This window comes from Myxine glutinosa, chromosome 5, assembly GCF_964187855.1.
Source record: "Myxine glutinosa chromosome 5, kmMyxGlut1.1, whole genome shotgun sequence".
NCBI lineage: Eukaryota > Metazoa > Chordata > Myxini > Myxiniformes > Myxinidae > Myxine > Myxine glutinosa.
In genome coordinates this window covers 4,547,228-4,557,984 of record NC_136265.1, presented here as the reverse complement: position 1 = coordinate 4,557,984, position 10,757 = coordinate 4,547,228, and the positions used below count along the sequence as shown (strand labels likewise).

The window sequence follows — 10,757 nt, the reverse complement described above, 5'->3', positions numbered from 1 at the left end:
ATATATATATATATATATATATATATATATATATATATATATACTGTATGTATATATATATGTATATATATATATATATATATATATATATATATATATATATATATATATATATATATATATATACTGTATGTATATATATATATATATATATATATATATATATATATATATATATATATATATATATATATATATACTGTATATATATATATATTTATATATATGTCAAGTTGTAGATTTGTTATTGCCTAAAGTTCAGTTATAGACGTTGGTTGCTAATGTGTTATGATTTAAATGTTGTTTAAAAATGCTATTTTCATAAAGTTAATAAAGGGTTTTTGCTTCGTTTTAGTTTTGGATGAGGAAAGGCTCGCTTCGGTCGTGCTGGACAAATTGTATACGTGTGCTTTTTCAAGGCTAGATAAGGCCGGTCGTAAAATCACGCTCACGCGCGTGATTTTGTGTAACGCTAGTAGAATGATTAGATTGCAGACATAAACCTATTGTTTTTACCATATATATTTTGTATTAATCACAGCAACGCTTGACTCTGTATAAACATGCTTTGAATTACTCATGTGAACAAACCCATATATTTTATGGTCTTATCTGACTGGCCAAGCATGGTCTTATCTGGCCAAGCATGCACTCTTCTCTCTGTGAGTTACATTTTCGTCACCTCGGAGCTTTTGAAACTATATCTGGTCCGAATGATAAGGAAGGGCTGACTCCCCCGAATAACAGAGCGGATGACGGTGGGGGCTTGGCCCACCGGGGAGGAACCTCTCCCAGTTTTGTTTGTTCCCTCGGAGATTTCCTGATAAAACGTGTCCCTATATAAATGGACTGGGAATCAATGTGTTTTCAGGAAGGCTTGACGTGGCATGAGACTGGCTCTTGCTGTAGATGTCTTGGCTTCTTCCGGATCTGTATAAGTTGGTTTTTAATAAAGCTGCGTCATTTCAGGCTATTGTGGACTTCTTTTGCAAACGAAGAGCTATTTCTTCACAGATGGTACCAGGAGTGGGGTCAGCACCGGACGACGGGAAACGGAGCCCGAGGGACAGGAGGAAGGCTGCCTGAGGCCGGCGCCGGCACGCGGATTTGATTAAAGGTGGGAGTTGTTTTATATCAGAGGGCTATTATTCCAAATTCGTACCTTCCTCCCTCGAGCGGATTCAGTCTCCTTGTCTTCCGCGCTGCCTGCACTCGAACAGAAATTGTAAGTAAAGGCTCATTTTAGGCCTCAGAATGACGTGGCTTTGTTAAAGCCAGGATAAACAAGTAAGGATACCAGTAAGGACTTAACAGTAAGCTTAAAGTTACAGTTAGCACCAGGAGGGGAAAATGAGGTCGGACAGCCATATAGGCTGGAGCCAGGTGGCCAAGATTTTTCCAGGAAGGAACAGCCCAGAGACAAGATGGGGTATGCCATTGCATGCCAGGGAACGAAGGGCTGTGGCTAACTTAAGAGGGCCATAGGAACATGGCCAGTAAAAGGATTTGCGCAGGATATCGGTGAAGATAACGTTCGGTACAAGGGAAGGGGGAAAAGTGAGGTCGGACAGCCGTAAAGGTTGAGCCAGGCCGAGACCTTTCCAGGAAGGATCAGCCCAGAGCAATAAGATGGGAAGCAAGCTAATGAAAGAAAGGGAACCCCTTAAGGGAACCCCGGCATCTTTCATGTTTAAGAGGCATCATTTTGCCGCGGTAAGACCATTAAAGGACTGGGCTGTGTTAACTAAAGATTTAAATAATCCCTGGCCAGAGGACAAGTAAGTAAGCAGTTAAACAAGTAAAACAGCGAGTGATGCCGCTGGACCAGATACCAGACCAAGACCCCCCAACCCCCCAAGACCTGAGCTCAGTCCCGGGGCTCTAGGCAACACCCCCCACCCCCCCCAAGACCTGAGCTCAGTCCCGGGGCTCTAGGCAACACCCCAACACCCCGCCCTGCCTTCCCTTTTTTTCACCTCAACCCACCCCCGTCCAACCCGTCCCAAAAATCATTTTCCTTGAATGAGAGACGTAACATGAATGAGCAAAGATTGTTTGGGAGTGGCTGGAGAAAGGCATGATTTGAGTCGATCTGAGTTTCGCGCAAAGTCTGGGAGACTTATATGAGTATATGAATGAGGAATGAATGTATATTGGGATGTTAATTGACGTGTGTATCTGGCCAATGTATTTGTCTGTCATCTGTTTGGGAGTTGTTTGGGAAGCGAATTGATATAAATCGGGTCAGGAAAGCACTCGGAGTGCCCTTGTCGACCTACTGTTGATATGAAGCGGTTTCTTGGAGATGGTTGCAGGATGGGCTGTTTTTTTTTTTTCTTTCGAGCGGCAGTCGGACGGAGATTTGGAATTTGTTGAACTAAATTCAGAATTCGAATCAATATGTGTGTTTTACTTGAATTGAAGAGTTCATTCAATGGCAGATATTGTGGATTGTATGTGTGGGATGTATCGCTGAGGCAGCTCACCTTTGGAGTTGGTGTCATATAGTGCATTTTGGGTCAGGGAGGTGGAGCGTCGGAGATCCTGTTTTTTTGCGATGTTTACGAGCTAGGGATGAGTTCTGACAGCTCAATGTTCTGACAGCTCACTACATGTCAGGTCGTAGATTTGTTATGACAGCTCTATGTTATGACAGCCGACTGCATGTCCCAACGTGAGGTAAACCCCGCCGTGAACGCGAATAGAGCGGCGTGCAGGGAGTGTTGGGATTCGTGTGGAGGCACGAGGGTGCGCGCCAAGACGGGGGGCGGCGTGGCGTCGTCGCGTTGAGATGGTTGTGCCAGGTCGATCGGCGATCTCTGAATTTAAATCGGATCTTTATCATGTGTGTTGTGAAATTAACGTCTATCCGAGAATCCTGGCGATGTTCGTTTAATTAAAGTGTGGTACAAACCTGTGTTTCCGCCGTGCGGCTCCGTGGAAGTTTGGGTAGAGGGATATTGTGCGTTCGGGCAGGAGCCGAGCGAGCCGCGAGTCACGGGTGTGCTGTATGAGATTTGCTCAGAGTGCCGGCGATAACTCGCCCACTCTCAGAGGAGGATGTGTGCCCAAATGCATTGTGGGTCATTGCGACTTTGCTGAATGTCGGACGCTGGATGTCGGACGTTCATGTCAGACGAGCCATGTCGGAATAGTGAGAACCTGCGACATACATGCCATGCAATGTCACAGAAGGAATACGTTATTTAAAATGGATTTATATAAGGGGAAGAAACGATTTCTAAACTAAATTCGATTTCTAGAATGATTTTCTAAACGCTAAAATAAACGATTTCAAGACAGAGTAATTAATTTCCGGTGACAAGTTCCAACAGGAAGTCTTGTTCATACAGTAACAGTAAGTGAGGTACAGTGCGGAGTGGCGGCTGGAAGATGCATCGAAGGATTTGTGTTGATCGATGCGCCGGACAAAGGGTTTGCTGGCGAGCGATGCTGGTAAGGTTAAGTTATTAAAATTCAATAATTTGAGCAGAAATGTCACGTTTTCAACAGAACGCTTATCCGAGGAAAGAGGAATATCGAGGTTTCAACTGTCGGTATGTGGTGTGGCTTGTGCCAAGGTGTGGGCGCGAGGAGGATGTGGTTGTGTTTGCCTGTCTGTGGAGTTATACGGTTGTTGGATTCGTAGAAGCTAGCATTTTGCGATGTGGAGCTGTGAGTCACAAAATGTAAATATAACACAGAGAGATGGACAGGACAACAATGGAGTTTATATGGACGGGTTTGGGGCAGGTTCAATCTGACGATTACAGAGGGCTTTGTTCTGTTCACGAAACATGTAAAATTCATGGAGTTGAAGTGGTTTGCAAGAAGGCAGCAGAGTCAGTACTGGGATGCAACTTCGTCCAGGGGTTTTGGTCCAGCCTGCAAGGAGTCCAGGGGCTTGTTTCAGGGCTGGGTCGCCAAAAACGGGATGCTGTGCCCATCTGGATGTAAAATTATCCATCAAGGATGGGGAATGATGTGCAGTGTGATTGATTGGAGGTAATAAGGATTTGTGTTGATTTCCTGATTTGAGTTCATCTGGAAACAAAGACAGATGGGATTAATGTGTATATCAGGAACATTTTGGAAAGGAAATATGGATATATGACATTACTAAAATATAACCAAGCAATTGAGAGTTCTTGGGTTAATGGGATATAAATAAATGCATCTACAAATTGACGGTTTATAAAAAAAAAATTTAGTTCTGGATGATACTTAAACGATGAACAATGTTGGCAATATACAAAGAATGTGACTTGTTTTTTGGGGGGAAAACATGTGGTTTAAAATTGGTTGGCTAAGTTTTAAAGATGGAGATGTTTCGCAGAACTCTTATGATTATTTATATGAGTGGTGGACTATTCCATGGCGAAGCATTTTCCAGTTTATTGAAAGTTGGATTTTGTAAAATAATGGTTTAATATAACCACAGTAGAAAATAATATACAGATTTGGGACATTTTGTAAACTTTCGAATAATGAGAAGATTCATAAAATTCATAAAAGGTGGATACTGGGAAACCATCGATGTTGGGGGCAAAGTTATGAGTGGTTTTGGGCAAACGAAGATTAATTTAGATTTATCATAGTTAAGTTCGAGGAAGTTGATTTGAAGCCAGAATTTTATTTGGATGCCAGAAAGGAGAAAGGAGATGCTGAAAGCCAGAAAGGAGATGCTGTTGTCTACTCTGAATGACAGGTGGCGGTATCCAGGGCGCTGAGGAGTTTGTTCACGTTGTAAAGTTTGTTTATTTAGTTTGTTTATTGTAGAGAAGAGTGCTTTTGGGATTCCGGAGCCAGAGTGGATAATTTGAGAGTAGTAGGTGGTCCTTGTGGGCTTGGGAGTGAACTGATTTGGGTTTAATAGGCACAAGCTGGTCTAAACAGGGTGAGGAGAATGGTGTGATTGATGATGTCAAAGGAGGCGTTGAGGTGAGGAGGATGAAAATGTTGAGGTTGCCGGCGCCAGAGGAGAGAAAAGGTCGCTGGTGATTTTGAGGAGAACAGTTTCAGTACTGTGGCTGGAGCAGAATTCGGATTGGGATGTTTCATACAGGTTATTGGCAGAGTGGTGATGTTTGAGTTGAGTGGCCACAGCACGTTCCAAAACTTTTGACAGAAAGGGTAGATTGGAGATGGGTCTGAAGTTATTTAGGGTGTCAGGGTTTAGTCCAGGGTTTTTCCAGAATGGGGGTGAAGTTTCACGAGTTTTTGGGGAAATCGGTATGTGAAGCTGGATTAAGTTGGAACTGCTTGATGAGCCATGGAGATGGATTGGGTTTTGTTGTTGGTTGTCTGGGAGTTCGGTTGTTGCATTGCCAAAGGTTTCTGTGTGGTGGACACACTCGTTGGCTGTTGTCTTGTGTGACGTGGAGGGAGATGTATGTGGCTGTGTGCGGCTGCCTGGAATCGGGAAGGCGGCTACAGTGGTTGATATTGGTTGTGGATTGTCCGGGGTGCTTCGATTTGCATAGGGGGTGAAGATTGGGATATTACATTATTTTAAGTAAGTATTGGCATGAGTAATTACATAAGTAATTATGAGTTATTATGAGTATTAGTTATGAGTAAGGGATTATTACCTTCGCAAAAGCGGAAGGTTATGTTTTGATCGCTGTGTATTTGTATGTCTGTGTGTGTGTGTATGTGTATGTTATTCGCATAACTCAAAAAGTATTCAACCGATTCGCATGAAATTTGGTGGGATGATAGGTTATTATCCGGATTAGATTTTGGAATCGATCGGGTCAAAGGTCAAGGTCAAGGTCATGAAAAGGTCATGGATGTGATTACAATATCAAACTTTTGGCGGGATAGAATGGTTTAATTTGAAACAAATCTTCCCGCATGACAACGTAGGTGTGGCTTTGCTACACAGATCTTGTAGTCTTTTATTTTGGCAACAAAAGTAGCTGCGGCGAAGGTATGCGCTCTACCGAGTGCCCGTTCTAGTTTTAGTAAAGTTACATGTTTCGCTGTGTTGTGGATCTGGGGACAAGCTAGTTTGATGGGTACCCTGGGGTCTTCGGCGTGTCTATGTGTTTGGCTATCTGTTACACCGGACTCTTGAATGGGTTTTCATGAGACGAATTTCAGACATAACAGTGAGAATCTATTTTGAGCGAATCACAGTGGGTGAGGAAAACATTGTGTGTGACCAGACACCAGAACTGACCAGAATTGAAATTGGAAGTAGACCAGGTTATTTCTATTATTTGTCTATTCGTGAAAATAAATAAATAATAGGGGGAGGTTAATGGAGGTTAATGGTGGTTTGTTTGTGTTAATGGAGGTTAATGGTGGTTTGTTTGTGTTAATGGAGGTTAATGGTGGTTTGTTTGTGTTAATTCTAGTTGAAACTCTCGCTGAAGTAATTTTCGTTTATTTTTATTATTTTATTGATTTTTTTATGATTTTGATTGATTTTTTGATTTGATTTGAGAGTTGAGATGATTGATTTTTTATTAATTTTATAATTTTATTTTTATTGATGTTGGAAACAGGTAATGGGATGCTGAGAGAAGGATTGAATTTAATTTGAATTGGACTGGATTAAATGGGATTGAATTTAAAAATTGAATATTGGATAAAATTGGATCCACTTGAAAAAAAGTGGATTAGGAAATTGGAGAAAAGGTGTTCTATGAAACTATGAATTGAATGAATTGAATCTATGAATTGGAGACCTGTAGACCAGGCGTTCCCAGGAGACTTGTGGACCAGGTGTTCCACCAGAGGAAAAGACCAGGTGTTCGTGGAGCACTTCACCTGCAAGAACGCCTTGGAACCAAGGTGGAAGGGACCAGTCCAGGTGTTGCTGAATACACCAACGGCAGTCTTTTGCGAGGGCAAGACCTCGTGGATCCACGCCACGCACTGTAAGTTGGCCATACAAGCACCAGACACTACACCACAGCAACCACAGTAAGGATGGGCCTAATCATAGGTACAATACTATTGATAGCGACAGCAGCTAGGGGAAACTCCGATTCCAATAGATGCGAAAACGAAACCCGACACCTCACCGTAACATGGGGACAAAGAGTATCACTACCATGTTTCGAACAGAAAGCCCTGCACACAAATTGGGTGAACATAAATTGGCTAGCACTGTCGGCAGGGCCTGGACGCGTTGGCATGGTACTACAAAAGCAACGAGAGTTCCGGGAAGACGGGCAAGCTAGCATTAAGACCTTGGCCCAACCAGGATACAAATGGGGAACCCCTGATTTTAAGCTACAAACACGCACGCGCCTAGAGAAAGGCATGACTATGCAGGTCCGGTGCAGCGTCTGGACCCCTGGCGCGGCCGGTGGCGAAAAGAACTACATACCATGCATCGAATACATACTCACGCCACAACCCCAGAATAAGGCCCCAAAGAAGGGTGAAAACACATATTGGAAAGTGGCCAGGGAAGTGGCAACAATTCAAAATAGGACACACTGCTGGTCGTGCATGCGCTTTCCCCAAGCAGGCACCACAGGAATACACATGATAGTGCTACCCTTGTCCCTCAATGACCTCTGCTCACAACCTATCGATTCCCCATGTTTAGTCACCACGCTGGAAAGAGAAGGGGTTGACAACGGCAAGAGTTGCAATCGACAATTTAATTATCGCCCGCCAATGATTGCCCATGTGGCCGAGAGGCCTGCCCCCGTCTGGGTCAAACCACAGAAAGGGAGGGTCTGCCTCCAGGGTTCCGGCCACTTGCGTATGGGAGAATCAGAATGCGCCTACACTCTCCCCGGGAAGCTGGGACAAGGGAGCTCGGGGATTACATTACGAATAGTACTGCAAGATAAACACAACCACAACATAACGGCTATAACATTCTCTAGGGGGGTTAGTAGGATTAATGGGGTGGTAAAGGGACTCCAGTGCTTATCCACCCACCTGGTCCCACCCCATGGGACAATGTTTATATGCGGCGACAAGGCTTACCCCTATTTACCAAATAATTGGGGGGGCACATGTTATCTGGGTTCAGTCCTTCCTGACGTTGAGATACTGGATGAGCTAGACCCAAAGTCCTTGGACAGGCGTTATAAGAGGTCAGTCATGAACGAAGATGGAACCACTAAACTACACGGGAGTCTATGGGAAAAGGTGTTTGGTTTCTTCTTCCCAGGAGCGGGCACAGTCATGGATAGTTTCCGGATAGACAAATTGGCTTTGACCCTAGAAAAGGTGGCAAACGACACCGCTACGGCTCATGACATACTATTGGACACGGTAATTCACATGCGTACAATGGTGATGCAGAATCGGGTGGCTTTGGACATGCTCCTGGCAGAGAAAGGAGGGGTATGCGGAATTATAGAGGGAAAATGTTGCACTTACATACCCGATCCATCTGAAGGAGTGTCAGCCGCAATAGTGAGACTAAGGGAAACTAGCCACGCCCTGACGATCGATCGGATCGCGCGCGAAAATTCTTATACATTTAGCTGGCTCACTGACTGGTTCCAGGGATGGACGGGCACCATAGTGAAGTGGTTATTGACCGCACTGGCTGTGATAATCGGGGTAGTAATTTGGGGGGCACTAATGAAATCTCTAGTCCTCCTCTGTATGAGAAAGTATTTTACAGGATGGAAAGTGAAGAAGCCGCCGACAACGACTATGGCTCTGACCACAGAGGCCGTCGACCTGAACGGGTCCTTCAACAAGGCAGTTGCGACCGGCGCTCCAGAAAATTGCATTGAATTTTGTAATGACTGTGATACTTGTGCGGATCCCATGTGGGAACTGGCTGCTGCCTGTAACGGTGTATGTGATGACTGTGATACTTGTGCTATAAACCCCTTGCGTGTACTGGCTAACGCTGCTTATGTATTACAAGCTGACAGCTGCACGCCCCCTTCCGACCCAACTATGGATCTGATTGCGACACTGGGTCTGGCGGTCGAGGGACCCGACGCGGATGTCCTAGACCCGCAAGCCGACCAGGCGCCCATGGGAGACTTTGACATAAAGGAAGTCCCTCTCTTTTCTTCATATGTATTAAGTTCAAATGCTTCAAGTGAATCGGATTTTTACGCTCTGTACCCTGACCAGGAAATTGAGACACAAGATACTGACAATACTATGTATTCCCCAGAACAGCAGCACGTGAGGGACCTCATGGGCATGATCGTTGATTAACTTCGAAGATCTGCAAGGACTGAGCCTGCAAAGGGTGGGGGGAGCAAGTTCCGCAGGGGAGGTGACGGGCCCTCTGGCGGAGCAGAACCTCATCTGGACCAGACACCTTCGTTGTGGATCCGAAACGTTAATGGACTTTCATGTTCTGAGCCCTCAGGCTCCAAGCACGCACCACACGACACGTTCGCCAAATGCACGGGCGAGGCGCTTTGGGCGCACGATATGCCCTTGGGAGATACCCGCATTACACAATTATTTTTTCAATACCCGCATTACACAATTATTTTTCAATAAAGCCCGATGTGGCACGTTGTCTCTTAAGATACTTTGTCTCGACGAGACAAGAGGAAGGAATGTCAAGTTGTAGATTTGTTATTGCCTAAAGTTCAGTTATAGACGTTGGTTGCTAATGTGTTATGATTTAAATGTTGTTTAAAAATGCTATTTTCATAAAGTTAATAAAGGGTTTTTGCTTCGTTTTAGTTTTGGATGAGGAAAGGCTCGCTTCGGTCGTGCTGGACAAATTGTATACGTGTGCTTTTTCAAGGCTAGATAAGGCCGGTCGTAAAATCACGCTCACGCGCGTGATTTTGTGTAACGCTAGTAGAATGATTAGATTGCAGACATAAACCTATTGTTTTTACCATATATATTTTGTATTAATCACAGCAACGCTTGACTCTGTATAAACATGCTTTGAATTACTCATGTGAACAAACCCATATATTTTATGGTCTTATCTGACTGGCCAAGCATGGTCTTATCTGGCCAAGCATGCACTCTTCTCTCTGTGAGTTACATTTTCGTCACCTCGGAGCTTTTGAAACTATATCTGGTCCGAATGATAAGGAAGGGCTGACTCCCCCGAATAACAGAGCGGATGACGGTGGGGGCTTGGCCCACCGGGGAGGAACCTCTCCCAGTTTTGTTTGTTCCCTCGGAGATTTCCTGATAAAACGTGTCCCTATATAAATGGACTGGGAATCAATGTGTTTTCAGGAAGGCTTGACGTGGCATGAGACTGGCTCTTGCTGTAGATGTCTTGGCTTCTTCCGGATCTGTATAAGTTGGTTTTTAATAAAGCTGCGTCATTTCAGGCTATTGTGGACTTCTTTTGCAAACGAAGAGCTATTTCTTCACATATATATATATATATATATATATATATATATATATATATATATATATATATATATATATATACATATATATACATATTAATATATATATATATATATATATACATATATATACATATTAATATATATATATATATATATACAGTGGTACCTCGGCTTACGAGTGCCCCAACGTACGAGTTTTTCGGGATACGAGCCGTCGCTCGGGCGGTTTGTTGCTTTGGGATACGAGCCGAGATCCGATGTACGAGCTCAAAAAATTTATTTTTTTGAATTTTCCGGTTGTGGCTTCCGGTTCCGGTCACGCGGTTATCTTGCCGTGAAAGCATCTCTGCTTGGATATAAAACACGCAATCGTCGAAATACATGAGCGAGGAATCTCCTTGCTCCAGCCGGTGACGTCATCGGCGGGGATCCCCGCCTCCAGAGTGGCTGGTCACGTGACCGCCAAAGCGTGTC

At 44.0% G+C, this 10,757-nt stretch overlaps 1 long non-coding RNA gene across 1 annotated transcript; it reads left to right on the top strand.

Moving 5' to 3' along the window:
* The first annotated feature begins 4,012 nt into the window (after window positions 1-4,012).
* LOC144892195 (uncharacterized) lies at window positions 4,013-10,255 on the top strand. The gene is made up of 2 exons (XR_013623396.1): window positions 4,013-6,301; window positions 6,332-10,255. It is a non-coding gene; the product is annotated as an uncharacterized LOC144892195 (long non-coding RNA).
* Window positions 10,256-10,757: the final 502 nt, after the last annotated feature.